This window comes from Rhineura floridana, chromosome 5 (assembly GCF_030035675.1).
Source record: "Rhineura floridana isolate rRhiFlo1 chromosome 5, rRhiFlo1.hap2, whole genome shotgun sequence".
Taxonomy (NCBI): domain Eukaryota; kingdom Metazoa; phylum Chordata; class Lepidosauria; order Squamata; family Rhineuridae; genus Rhineura; species Rhineura floridana.
Window position 1 is genome coordinate 51,894,350 of NC_084484.1, and position 12,692 is coordinate 51,907,041.

Consider the following 12,692-nt stretch of genomic DNA (forward strand, 5'->3'; position numbering starts at 1 on the left):
AGGTGCCTCAAGGTGTCACCTTGTGGGGAAATTCAAAAGTCTCTTGGTATATGGAGGTAGTTGTGCAATTCACTGGTTTGTGATTGTACTTTCCACTTCAGGTGTTGTGAGTACAGGTAGATCTTATTCCATGTCTTTTGGCGTTGTATTTATTCAGAATGCTTATATCTCACCTTTTCAGAACTTGGATCCCTCAAGGGAGGTAACATAAGAATTTCAAAAGAAGCAGGCAGGTGACAGATGACAAAAAGAAGCAGGCAGGTGATTCTTAGAATAGAAGAATTCTGTTAGAATAGAATGAAAATGGAATTGGACTGCCTTGAAGTCAATTCCGACTTATGGTGACCCTATGAATAGGGTTTTCATGGCAAGCAGTTTTCATAGGAGGCTTACCAATGCCTTCCTCTGAGGCTGAGAGGCAGTGACTGGCCCAAGGTCACCCAGTGAGCTTCATGGCTGTGTGGGGATTCGAACCCTGGTCTCCCAGGTCGTAGTCCAGCACCTTAACCACTACACCACACTGGCTGTCACAATAGAACAGGGCCAGCAAAATCTACCATCATTCAGGCCAAAGCCTAATGAAACAAAAGGGTTTTCGGGTGACAATAAATGTCATCAGTGAGGGGGAGCAGATTCTCCCCCCCCCCAAGGTTCAGTGCTGCAAAGGAGAAAGCCCTCTTGCGCACACCCACCATCAACTATAGCTTAGACTGGGAGCAGGACATGTAAAAAGGTCTCTCCAGGTGGCTTTGGTGGATGACCAGGATCCTATGGGAGAAGACAGACCTTTAATGTGCGGTTTGGATCTAACTGTGGCCTTTACGTGCTTAGTTTCATATGTCAAAAGAAGCATTTTATTTGAGAAATATAGCTTCGCTTCCAACTGGGGACAGTGGCAGATTTTATTTTCACTGTGTTGGCAGGCTGAAGAAAAAATGGTGGATACTCTACATGCTATGAAAAATAAGGTTTTTGCCTCTTCTTCTTGTAAAGACAAGGACTTGTCTGGATGGCTTGTCATTGTAGACTGGGAATTCTGTCCCAATGTAGCTGATACCTGCAGTGCAGGTGAGCAGTGTAATCCTATGGGTGCTTACTTAGAAGTAAGTTCCAATGTGTCCAGAGGGTTTACTCCATGTGCATAGGATTTCAGCCTCAGTCTGGTTTAATTACAGGAACATGCTCCCAGTTGTGTATACAGATAGCCCCACCACTAGGAATAAGGGATGCAACTGTCTAGACAACAGTCTAGACAGGAAGCCACTGTTTAAGTAGAGGATGGGGATTTGCTAAAGACTCTCAGCTTTTTATAATAATAATAATAATAAATTTAATTTCTTCGTCGCCTATCTGGCCGATGGCTACTCTAGGCGACTTACAAATTTGTTAGAATACAATTGATAAAATATAATAATACAATATAAAAACAATACATCTGCAGCAACAATATTAAAACTGGGCAGGAGGCATTACAGTTATAACAATTAACCCTCCCCGGATACCCCGAAGGCCTGCTGAAAGAGCCAGGTCTTTAAGGCTTTCCGAAACACATTTAGGGAAGAGGCGTGCCGGAGATCTTGTGGGAGGGAGTTCCAAAGAGTGGGGGCCGCCACTGAGAATACCCTCTCTCTTGTACCCGCCAATCTGGCTGTTTTTGTTGGCGGGATTGAGAGAAGGCCCTGTGTGGCCGATCTTGTCGGGCGGCATAATTGGTGGCGTTGAAGGCGCTCCGTGAGATAAACTGGGCCGAAACCGTGTAGGGATTTAAAGGTCAATACCAACACCTTGAATTGGGCTCGGAAAACAACTGGTAGCCAGTGTAGGTCGAACAACACTGGTGTGATGTGATCTCGGCGGCGACTATTCGTAAGTAGTCGAGCCGCCGCATTTTGTATCAGTTGTAATTTCCGGACCGTTTTCAAGGGTAACCCCACGTAGAGCGCATTACAGTAGTCCAAACGAGAGGTGACCAGGGCGTGTACCACTAGTGGGAGCTGGTGAACAGGAAGGTAGGGTTGCAGCCTTCGTATGAGGTGTAGTTGGTACCAGGCTGCCCGGCTCACTGCCGAAATCTGAGCCTCCATGGACAGCCTGGAATCAAGCACAACCCCAAGGCTGCGGACCTGGTCCTTTAGGGGTAGACTCACCCCGTTGAACTTCAGGTCAATGTCGCCCAACCTTCTCTTGTCCCCCACAAGTAGTACCTCGGTCTTATCAGGGTTCAACTTCAGCTTGTTCCTTCCCATCCATCCACTCATGGATTCCAGGCACTTGGACAAGGTCTCCACAGCCAACTCTGGTGAAGATTTAAACGAGAGATAGAGCTGAGTGTCATCCGCATATTGATGACACTGCAGCCCAAATCTCCTGATGATTGCCCCCAGCGGCTTCATATAGATGTTAAATAGCATGGGATTAGTGGATTAGCGCTTCTGGTACCCACTTCTATGGCATCATAACATTTTGGGTGACCTTAATGAAGATATTGCCTATCTGTGGATTTTGGAGGTGGTTTTTTTTGGGTAGACCAACACAGACATCTTTGTTTTTTTATTAAAACACGTTGATGTTGTTGCACATACAGAAAATCTGGTACTTTACAGCTTTTTTCTTTTCTTTACTTTTGCAACAAGTTTCCAGAGAGTGTACACTTGTCAGAATGGCATCTCAATGGATGTATGTCAGATTATGCATGATGAGTTGGAGCTGTGCAACAGCTCTACCTAGTATATTTTAATGATCACAGCTCTGGTGTTACTTTTCTAAATACTGGATTCACAATATAGAGCATGAACAGTATCATGCTTTCATCCAATTGCCTTTAGGCTCTTGCAAAAGCAAGTAATACTAGTTTTTCCGGTACAGTGGCAGCAAACAGTGCTTGAGAAAATCTGCAGCTGGTTATAAGGATCCAAAGAAGATAAAAGATACATACAAGAAGATTCACTTTATGGTATCATTTTGTAAGTTGCTTTGTGTCACTTCTTGTGAAAAAAGTGTCTACTAAATGCAAACAATAACAATAATATAAGAATAATGATTGCATCGAGATGATGAAATGCTACAAATACCTTTACTTGAATCCTTTACTAGGTTGCATCTCTGCATACCTTATTTATATGCAATGCATTCTTGTGATATTTTATCATTTGTGTCTGTGTGGCCTGTGACATTCCATTCTGGAATGAACTTGGTATTCATTCCTCTTCTTAATGAAAGGTTTGTCTACCATATACAAATATGTAATTAAAGAAATTCAGTGTTAAAGAAAGCAACATCCGGTAATAATTTCACAGGAAGAGGATGGTGGTACTGGGAATGGATAATTACAACAGAAGAAGAAGGCATTGAAATAGGATATTGTTCAAATGTTTACTATCAGCATTTCTTTAAAGCATTTTTATCCCACTCTACAACCAAAGAAAGGCTCCTAGAGGGACTTACAAATATAAATATATATAAAGGACATGGCAGTTCCTGCCTTCAGACTATAAACCAGGGGTTCTCAAACCCCAGGACCCACTTGAGATGCCGGAAAAAAGTCTAAGGCCTATCAGTCACAAAATAGTGGCAGGTGGAAGCAGAGTTTGGCATAGGGTTGCCAGGTCTCTGGTTTTTGCCCAGAGACTCTGGATTTTTTGGGTCCTTTCCAGGTAAGTCACCCCAATCTCCAGACTCTCAACTTTTTAAAAAAAAAATAAGTTTCTAGGTGGTCTGGTTCAAGAGATATACACCAAAATGTCAGCTGCCCGCCCGCAACTTTTGTTAAATGAACTTGTAGCTGGCTGCTCTAACTCCACCCTTTCTGGTTTGTAGTCAATAAGTAAAGTAAGGGTTGTGATCGACAAGGAATCTATTGACCTTCAGGCAATACCTAGAATCCATTGCAAGTCCAGAAAACATTTTTTTCCTGCTTGTCTGAAAAACTCATAAACAGTAAGTTTATAGCTTTCAGCAGTAGTAAAAGTCTCTTTCTCTCTTGGGTGCAGGAGATCTAAATGCCATTATTGTTGTTGTTGTTTATTACATTTGTATACCGCCCCATAGCCGAAGCTCTCTGGGTGGTTTGCAACAATTAAAAACAGATATACAAATATACAAATTTAAAAACACATTTTTAAAAACAATTTAAAAACACATGCTAAAATGCCTGGGAAAAGAGGAAAGTCTTGACCTGGTGCTGAAAAGATAACAGTGTTGGCACCAGGCGCACCTCGTCACGAAGATCATTCCATAATCTGGGAGCCATCACTGAGAAGGCCCTCTCTCCTGTTGCCAGCCTCCCAGCTTCCCTCGGAGTAGGCACCTGGAGGAGGGTCTTTGATGTTGAGCATAGTGTACAGGTGGGTTTGTATCGGGAGAGGCGTTCCATCAGGTATTGTGGTCCCAAGCCGTGTAAGGCTTTATAGCTGAAAACCAGCACTTTGAATCAAGCTTAGAAACATACAGACAGCCAATGCAAGCGGGCCAGAATCAGTTTTATATGTTCAAACTGCTTGGTCCCTGTTACCAATCTGGCCGCTGCATTTTGCACAAGCTGCAGCTTCCAAACTGTCTTCAAAGGCAGCCCCACATAGAGTGCATTGCAGTAATCTAGCTTGGAGGTTACCAGAGCATGGACAACTGAAGCCAGATTTTCCCTGTCCAGATAGGGGCATATCTGGGCCACCAACTGAAGTTGGTAGAAGGCACTCCGTGCCACTGAGGATACCTGAGCCTCAAGTGACAGAGATGGTTCCAGGAGAACCCCTAAGCTATGAACCTCCGCCTTCAGGGGGAGTGCAACCCCATCCAGGACAGGTTGGACATCCACCATCCAGTCAGAAGAACCACCCACTAGCAGCATCTCAGTCTTGTCTGGATTTATTAGACCTCATCCAGTCCATTGTCTCAGCCAGACACTGGTTCAGCACATTGACAGCCTCACCTGAAGAAGATGAAAAGGAGAAATAGAGCTGCGTGTCATCAGCATACTGATGGCAACGCACTCCAAAGCTCCGGATGACCGCACCCAATGGTTTCATGTAGATGTTGAACAGCATGGGGGACAGAACTGACCCCTGTGGAACCCCATACTGGAGAGTCCAGGGTGCCAAGCAATGTTCCTCAAACACCACCTTCTGGAGCCAACCCGCCAAGTAGGAGCGGAACCACCACCATGCAGTCCCCCCCACTCCCAACTAAGCCAGTCATCCCAGAAGGATACCATGGTTGATGGTATCGAAAGCCGCTGAGAGATCAAGGAGAATCAACACAGTCACACTCCCTCTGTCTCTCTCCCGACAGAGGTCATCATACAAGGCGACCAAGACTGTTTATGTGCCAAACCAGGCCTGAAACCAGATTGAAGTAGATCCAGATAATCGGTCTCATCCCAGAGTGCCTGGAGCTGGCCTGCCACCACTCGTTCAAGGACCTTGCCCAGAAATGGAACACTTACCACCGGCCTATAGTTATTAAGATTTTCTGGGTCCAGGGAGGGTCTCTTCAGGAGTGGTCTCACTACTGCCTCTTTTAGGCAGCCAGGGACCACCCCCTCTCTCAGAGAGGCATTAATCAGTTCCCTGGCCCAGCCGGCTGTTCCATCCCTGCTAGCTTTTATTAGCCAAGAAGGGCAAGGATCCAGCACAGAAGTGGTTGCACGAACACATTGTGGCTGCACAATAGGATTGCCAAGTTCTTGGCTAATAAAAGCTAGCAGGGATGGAACCCTGAGACTGATCCTGTATCTTTAGGAGAAGAGAAAGTCAGCCAAGTGCAGGCGTTATTGCAACATTGTAATGAGAAAAACCACAAGGTGGAATTCTTCCTTCCCCCTACACAACTTTTAAAGATACAGAAGACCTCTTGTTTGAATTGTATGCTCCAAGCAGCTGTGGTTGATGCGTAATGTATCATGCTTAATGACATCACTAGGGCCCACCCCATGACATCACTACCCCCCCAAAAATCTCAGGATTTGGGATGCTTCTGTCCTTGCAATGCTAGTTTGGCATAATCATCTGGCAATTTTTTACTGAGATCACTTTCTACTAATATCTGATCCATCTTTGGAAATTGCTAAATTCTTTGCCATAGCATTTTCCTTGTGGCAAGGAGTTCCAAAGTTCAGCTTTACTCAAGTTAAGTATAGACACTTGCTCTGGAGATATCGTGACTCAGCCTCTCCATTTTAGGCAGAATTTGCTGATCCAGACACTCTAAGTGGAGAAAGCTTTTTTTGTTATATATTTTCTCTTCGCACCCCCACATGCCTGTCAAAGTATTGTTATCCATCTGTAATTTCTTCTCCCATTCTCCTTTCATGCTGAACTTGTACCTTATTCCCCTGCCCTCTAAAAAAACCCTGCCAGTTTCTTTCATCTCTCCTCCATGGTCCTTGTACATTCACTTCTTTCTCCTGTAACAGCTTTCTTCTTTGATCCCCCTTTCCCTTCGTGGAGGGAGTAATTCTTTCCCTTCTTCCCTCACCCCAGCCAAACCTCTCTGCCTCCCAGTCACCTTTTCTCATCATGCAAGGAGTTACTACTGCTGGCATCGGTCTGGCCAAGGCTGGGTACACACCACACGTTTAAAGTACATGACTTCCCCCTAAGAATCCTAGGGTACTGTAGTTTGTTAAGGGTGTTGGGACCTATAGCTTTGTGAGGGGTAAACTACGGTTTCCAGTATTCTTTGGGGGGAATCCATGTGCTTTAAATTTGCTTGGTTTTTATGCAGTCCCAAAGGCTATGATATGGCAGCGGGGTGAGGCAAGCAAGTGAGGAGGCACTGGGCAGGCTGTGGCCCCGAGGCTTGTCTGAAATTGGTTCAAGATCCACTGGTGGGTCCCAGCTCCCTGTTTGAGAAACACTGACCTAAGGTATCATTTTTATTGATTAAAGTTGTATCCCACCTTTCTTTCATCCTTGAACTCATTGGATTCATAGTGTCCCATCCTGACACTGATCAGCCATGGACCTGCTTACTTTCAGCAAGTTCGTTGTATGATTTGCCTTCAGACCATGCCTTGGGACTAGAGCATCATCTGAATATGCAGCATCCATTTGTTCACTCTATTAGAACTCAATTATGTTTGTTCAAACTTTCTTGGTTGTTCTTTAATCATAAACTGTTCTTATCAAATGTCATAATATGGGGAAAATATGTATATATTAGGGGATTATAATAGTTGACCTCTTCCCATCTAGTGACTCTTATTGTTAAAGGGTTTGGACAGCAGGGGCTAATGACAGCCTGTAGGACTGCTGGAGATTATCTTCTTGATGTCCTGGCCAAGTACCTTTCCTTGTTACAGAGATTTCTTTCTATAGCTGTACTTCTGGAAGAGGACTTGCCTTCATCCTCCCTGCTGTGGAATATGCTGAACAAATCTGTGTGAACAAAGAAGGCAGCCTGAGGAGCTGCAAAATGGAAAGTCTCAGACGGAGTCATGCTGCAGGTGAGAGAGCAAAATGGGTCAACGCTTGCAGCTTTGGAGTTCTCACCACTTGGTGAACGGGGAGCAAGCTTGTAACACTAATTCACTGCAGCAAAGGATACCAGCACTTGAGAGTTGCTTTTTAGCAATGAATTAATTGAAAAGTCTCATTAGAATTTGAGATTTTGCCCTTCATGATATCATATGCACTTCCAAAAAGAGGAAATATATCAACCCAAAAGATGACACTGATTTACATAAAATGTGCATATGCTAATCTCATTATGCCGCTCAACAAGATTTTTAATGTTTTAATGTATTTGTATGTTTTTATTTTGTACATCGCCCAGAGTGGCTGGACAGTCACCCAGATGGGCAACTAATAAATTAAATAAATAAATAAATAAATAAATAAATCTACATGATAGATGCAAAGTTAGAAATAATTACTATAATTTAAATAGGAATGTGACATATCTGACCATATTGGGGAAGACTGTGACCAGGTGACGTGTGAGCCTGCTCAGTCTGCTGTCCATCCAGGTGGAAACTGTAGATGGGCAACTTCAAGGCCCCTGCTCTTCCTTCTTATAGTTCTTTACCTTTCATCCAGAATTGAACCAAATAGACGACTCCTTTAAATACAGGACCGGCCTCTGACAGACCTTCAAACAGGAGACAACTCTCTGTAAAATAGGGTGCATGGCCATACTGTAGGGAGTATTGTGCCCTCTGGGGACTTGAAATGAGAACTTCAGAAACCTATTATAGATGGGGTGGTAGGCCCCAGAACTCACTTCATGCACAGAACATAACAGAGCCATGCTACATCAGCAAATGTGATGCCTCTGAATTAGTCATGCCTGATGTCCATAAAAGGAAATCAGCTTTCTGCCTTTGTCTGGTTAGCAGAGCGATGTTTTATTTTCTGTGCTCCAGGGCTTAGTTCCTGGTTCAAGATACTGACCTCTGCAGTCCTGAGAATCTAGAGACCCTTTGGGTCTGGATTTGAGTACTAACCTGACCCTGACATTCTCTTAGCTGTATTCGCATCTGCTAAATATAACAAGCTGTTTTGTTTTCGACATCATCATGATCCTCAGTTGGTTCAAACATCCAAAATAATCTTTCACAAAGCTAAAAGTATTTGAGAATGCATATTTATCTATATCTACATATATATACTCAGAGATGTGCACATATACATACATTCACACATATATATCTGGATAGCATCCATGACATGAACCCCTCATTTATTTATTTATTTTATTTATTTATTATTTAATTTGTATCCCTCCCTTCCTCCCAGCAGGAGCCCAGGGTGGCAAACAAAGCGCTAAAAACACTTTAAAATCATAAAAACAGATCTTAAAATATATTGAAACAGAACAGCATTAAAAACATTTTTAAAAACCCAACTTTTTAAAAGGGTTAAAAACATTATTAAAAACATATTAAGCAATTCTAACACAGACGCAGACTGGGATAGGTCTCAACCTAAAAGGCTTGTTGAAAGAGGAAAGCTATGGTTCAGATATCATAGTACATGTTTTCAGACAGATTGGTGAAATAATTGAATCAATCTTCTAGATTCTACATGTACAACAAGGCTATTTTAAAAGGATGTATCTAAAAATTATCCTTTAGCCAGCTGGAACAGACAATTCAGATGTGGCCACATCGGCCATCCTGTGCTTACTGGTTCTGAATATAGGCTTGCCAAAACCAGGGACTTGGTAATTTGCTGGCTTTCTGTACAGAAACTTTCATATTAGGCAATTATTTCTTTTTCTTTTTCTTTTCCCTTTGCAGTGTGACAATTAAGATATAGCCACAGATGTTGTCATGTTAAAAATGATCAAATGATCCTTTTCTTATTTTTCTTGCATGTTGTGATGAATCTTTGTCATTTCATTTTCTGTTGTCAGCTCTGCAATATGGTGCCCTCCAGATATTTTGGGCTGCAATTCCCATCAGCCCTAGCCAGCATGGGCTAATGTGTAGATATGACAGAAATTGTAATTCAAAACATCTCAAGTGCACTAGACTGGGGAAGGCTGATGCAGAGGCTGTTTCTGGAAAGGGAGGTTGCTCAGAAACCCATGTGGAGTTCACTGCTCATCTCATGAATCAGGGCCACCGACATTTATTTATTGCATTTTAATTCCACTCTTCCTCCATTTAGCTCTGGACAGCTTACATGACACCTCCCCCATATGATCATCACAGCAACCTTATGACATTGTTTGACTCAGATGCAGCAATGAGCCCATAACCACACAATGAGCTTCATGACTTCTTATGGGGATCTGGATCTCTTTGGCTAAAGTTTAACATTCTATCCACTACATCACACTGACTTTCACTATGGTGTCACTATTATTGCCATAAGGACTTCTATCCCATGCACTTACTGTAATAATTTTAAGCCCATTACTTCCACTTGAACTACTCCATCGCAATCACTTTGTAGACTGGCAGTTGGATGAAGAGCTTCTTAACCTGTATAAAGCTCCTTGGGGAACTGGAATTCACTCATCTTTGGGAAAGCCAGTGGACATCATTAATGTTTCTTTTAGTCATACTCACCCAAAATCATAAATATATTGGGAGTTTGACTCTCTTTTTATGTGCTGTACTTCTGATTCATCTATGGCCAATGCAAAATGGTATCTTGAGCCCAGGTAGAGGATACAGAAACTGGGCTTCAGAAAGAATACAAATGTTGTAGATCTATAATATTACATATATATTATACATATTTCCCCTGCACGCCGCACAAGTTATGCACTGGTGTCAGGGCATCACGAGCCATGGTGTGCCAAGCATTACAATACAATCCAGCCCCTGCTGCTGTTGAAAGCCTAAGTAACCTGAGTTGGTTGTGTGTGTTTTTAACTACTACAGTATCTTCCAAAACCATTCCCCCTCCCGACATTGTCAGGTGAAAAATGGTTAATACTTCACACACATACGTGGCCTGTGATATGTACCTGATTATTTCATGTGCACAGAAGAAATTAATCTTTAACTAAACAAATGTTCTAAGAAAAGTAGATACCCAGTGATGTCTCCTTGTTGCACTACACTTGGATTATTTTGCAAACTGGAAAAAGGCACCATCTAGAGGCAAAAAATGGCACTGCAAAAAAAAAACACCAGTTGCCTACAAGAGAAAAAAGGATGCCATCCATTCAAAACTAAGTAGTTTACTGCAGTACTAATATAAATAGGAGAGAGATACCTAGAGAAAATAATTCACACTTGAGGCCCATTGAAATGACTGTGGCTGAGACCAATCACAATTAACTTGTTCCATTGATTTTGATGTGCTCATTTTTTTTTCTGGATTGGCATTTTGGCAGCCAAGACATGTGGCAGAAGAAAACCAGCAAAAAATTCATAAAAATATGAATAAATAAGACATGGTATGACTGTACAAAATGATGAATCTATCAACATTTCTGGAGGGATCATTTGGTTTTGCAGTGGAAAAATACACTGCAAAACTCTATACAACCTCATGTTCTTTGATTCTGTAATTCAACCCAGATTGTAATACTTTTAGTTTAATACAATAAATATAAAACCATTAAATTAGATATGTGCATTAACATAATTTCAAGAACTTACAGAGGAGTCATTCTGCAACCATCACATTTGAAAATATTTTCATTTGAGATTTAGGCATAATATTATTAATAATAAGGGGAGATATGATAGCACTCTTCAAGTACATGAAAGGTTGTCACATAGAGGAGGTCCGGGATCCCATCTCGATCATTCTGGAGTGCAGGACACGGAATAATGGGCTCAAGTTGCAGGAAGCCAGATTTCAACTGGACATCAGGAAAAACCTCCTAACTGTTAGAGCCATACGACAATGGAACCAATTACCTAGAGAGGTAGTGGGCTCTCCGACACTGGAGGCATTCAAGAGGCAGCTGGACAGCCATCTGTTGGGAATGCTTTGATTTGGATTCCTGCATTGAGCAGGGGGTTGGACTTGATGGCCTTATAGGCCCCTTCCAACTCTACTATTCTATGATTCTATAACCAGGGCATGTGTGAGGCAAGGTTCACTTTCTCTGGATAGGTTGATTCACCAGTTTGACCCAAAGGCAGCCTTTGCCAATCTGGTTTCCTCCAGATGTTTTTGACTTAGAGATATGGGAGGAATCCATCAAACTCAGTTTCCAAAGTGGGCTCACCTGATTTGGATCTTCGTTTTGTTGTGTACATAACTGCTTAAAATATAACACTTTTACCATGAGATTTAGAATGCTCAATCACCATTCCAACTATTTAAAACATCCATTAAAAAGCTAATAGGATGTGAGATATCTAGACAAGAACTTCCTTATATGTGTCTCCCTGAACTTCATTACAGGTTTAGTCAATGCTATTCTTATTTAAATGGTTGGATATTTCTTGCTCACTCTGGCAAAGGGAACATTCCATCAGATTATGTGAGTATTCTAAAGCCTAACATATAATTGTCATCTGATTTGTAAAGCCCATTGCATATAGAAAATAAATGAGTTGTGTGATAAATGTTTATATTTAGTACAGCCATGTCACCTCTCTGCTGAGTGATGGATAAACCTTCCATATTTAAACAAGCGGAAGAGTATCTATCTTTTGCTTTTGAGCACTGCCACCGCTCCAGCCAGAAAAAACAAAAGAATGATCTTGATTTATTTGCTGCCATTGAAAATGTTAATGGTGAGTGGCATCAAATTATGGAATGATCTGCCTGACGAGGTGCGCCTGGCACCAACACTGTTATCTCTTCAGCCCCAGGTCAAGACTTTCCTCTTCTCCCAGGCATTTTAGCATGTGTTTTTAAATTGTTTTAAATTTTTAAATTGTGTTTTAAATTGTTTTTAAAAGATGTGCTTTAAATTTGTATATTTGTTTTAATATTTTTAGTTACTGTAAACCTCCCAGAGAGCTTCAGCTATGGGGCGGTATATAAATACAATAAATCAATAAAATTGAAGCTAGGGTTGCCAGGTGTCCAGTTTTTGCCCAAAGACTCTGGATTTTTGGGGTGGTCTCCAGGTCTCTGGGTGAGTCACCTTAATCTCCGGACTCTCAGCTTTCATTTAAAAAAAAGTTTCTAGGTAGTCTGGTTCCTGAGATATGCGCCAAAACATCAGCCGCCGCCTCTGCAACTTCAGTTAAATGAGCTCATAGCTGGCTACTCTAATCCCACCCTTTCAGGTTTGTTGCCAATAAGTGAAGTCAGGGTTGTGATTGACAAGGC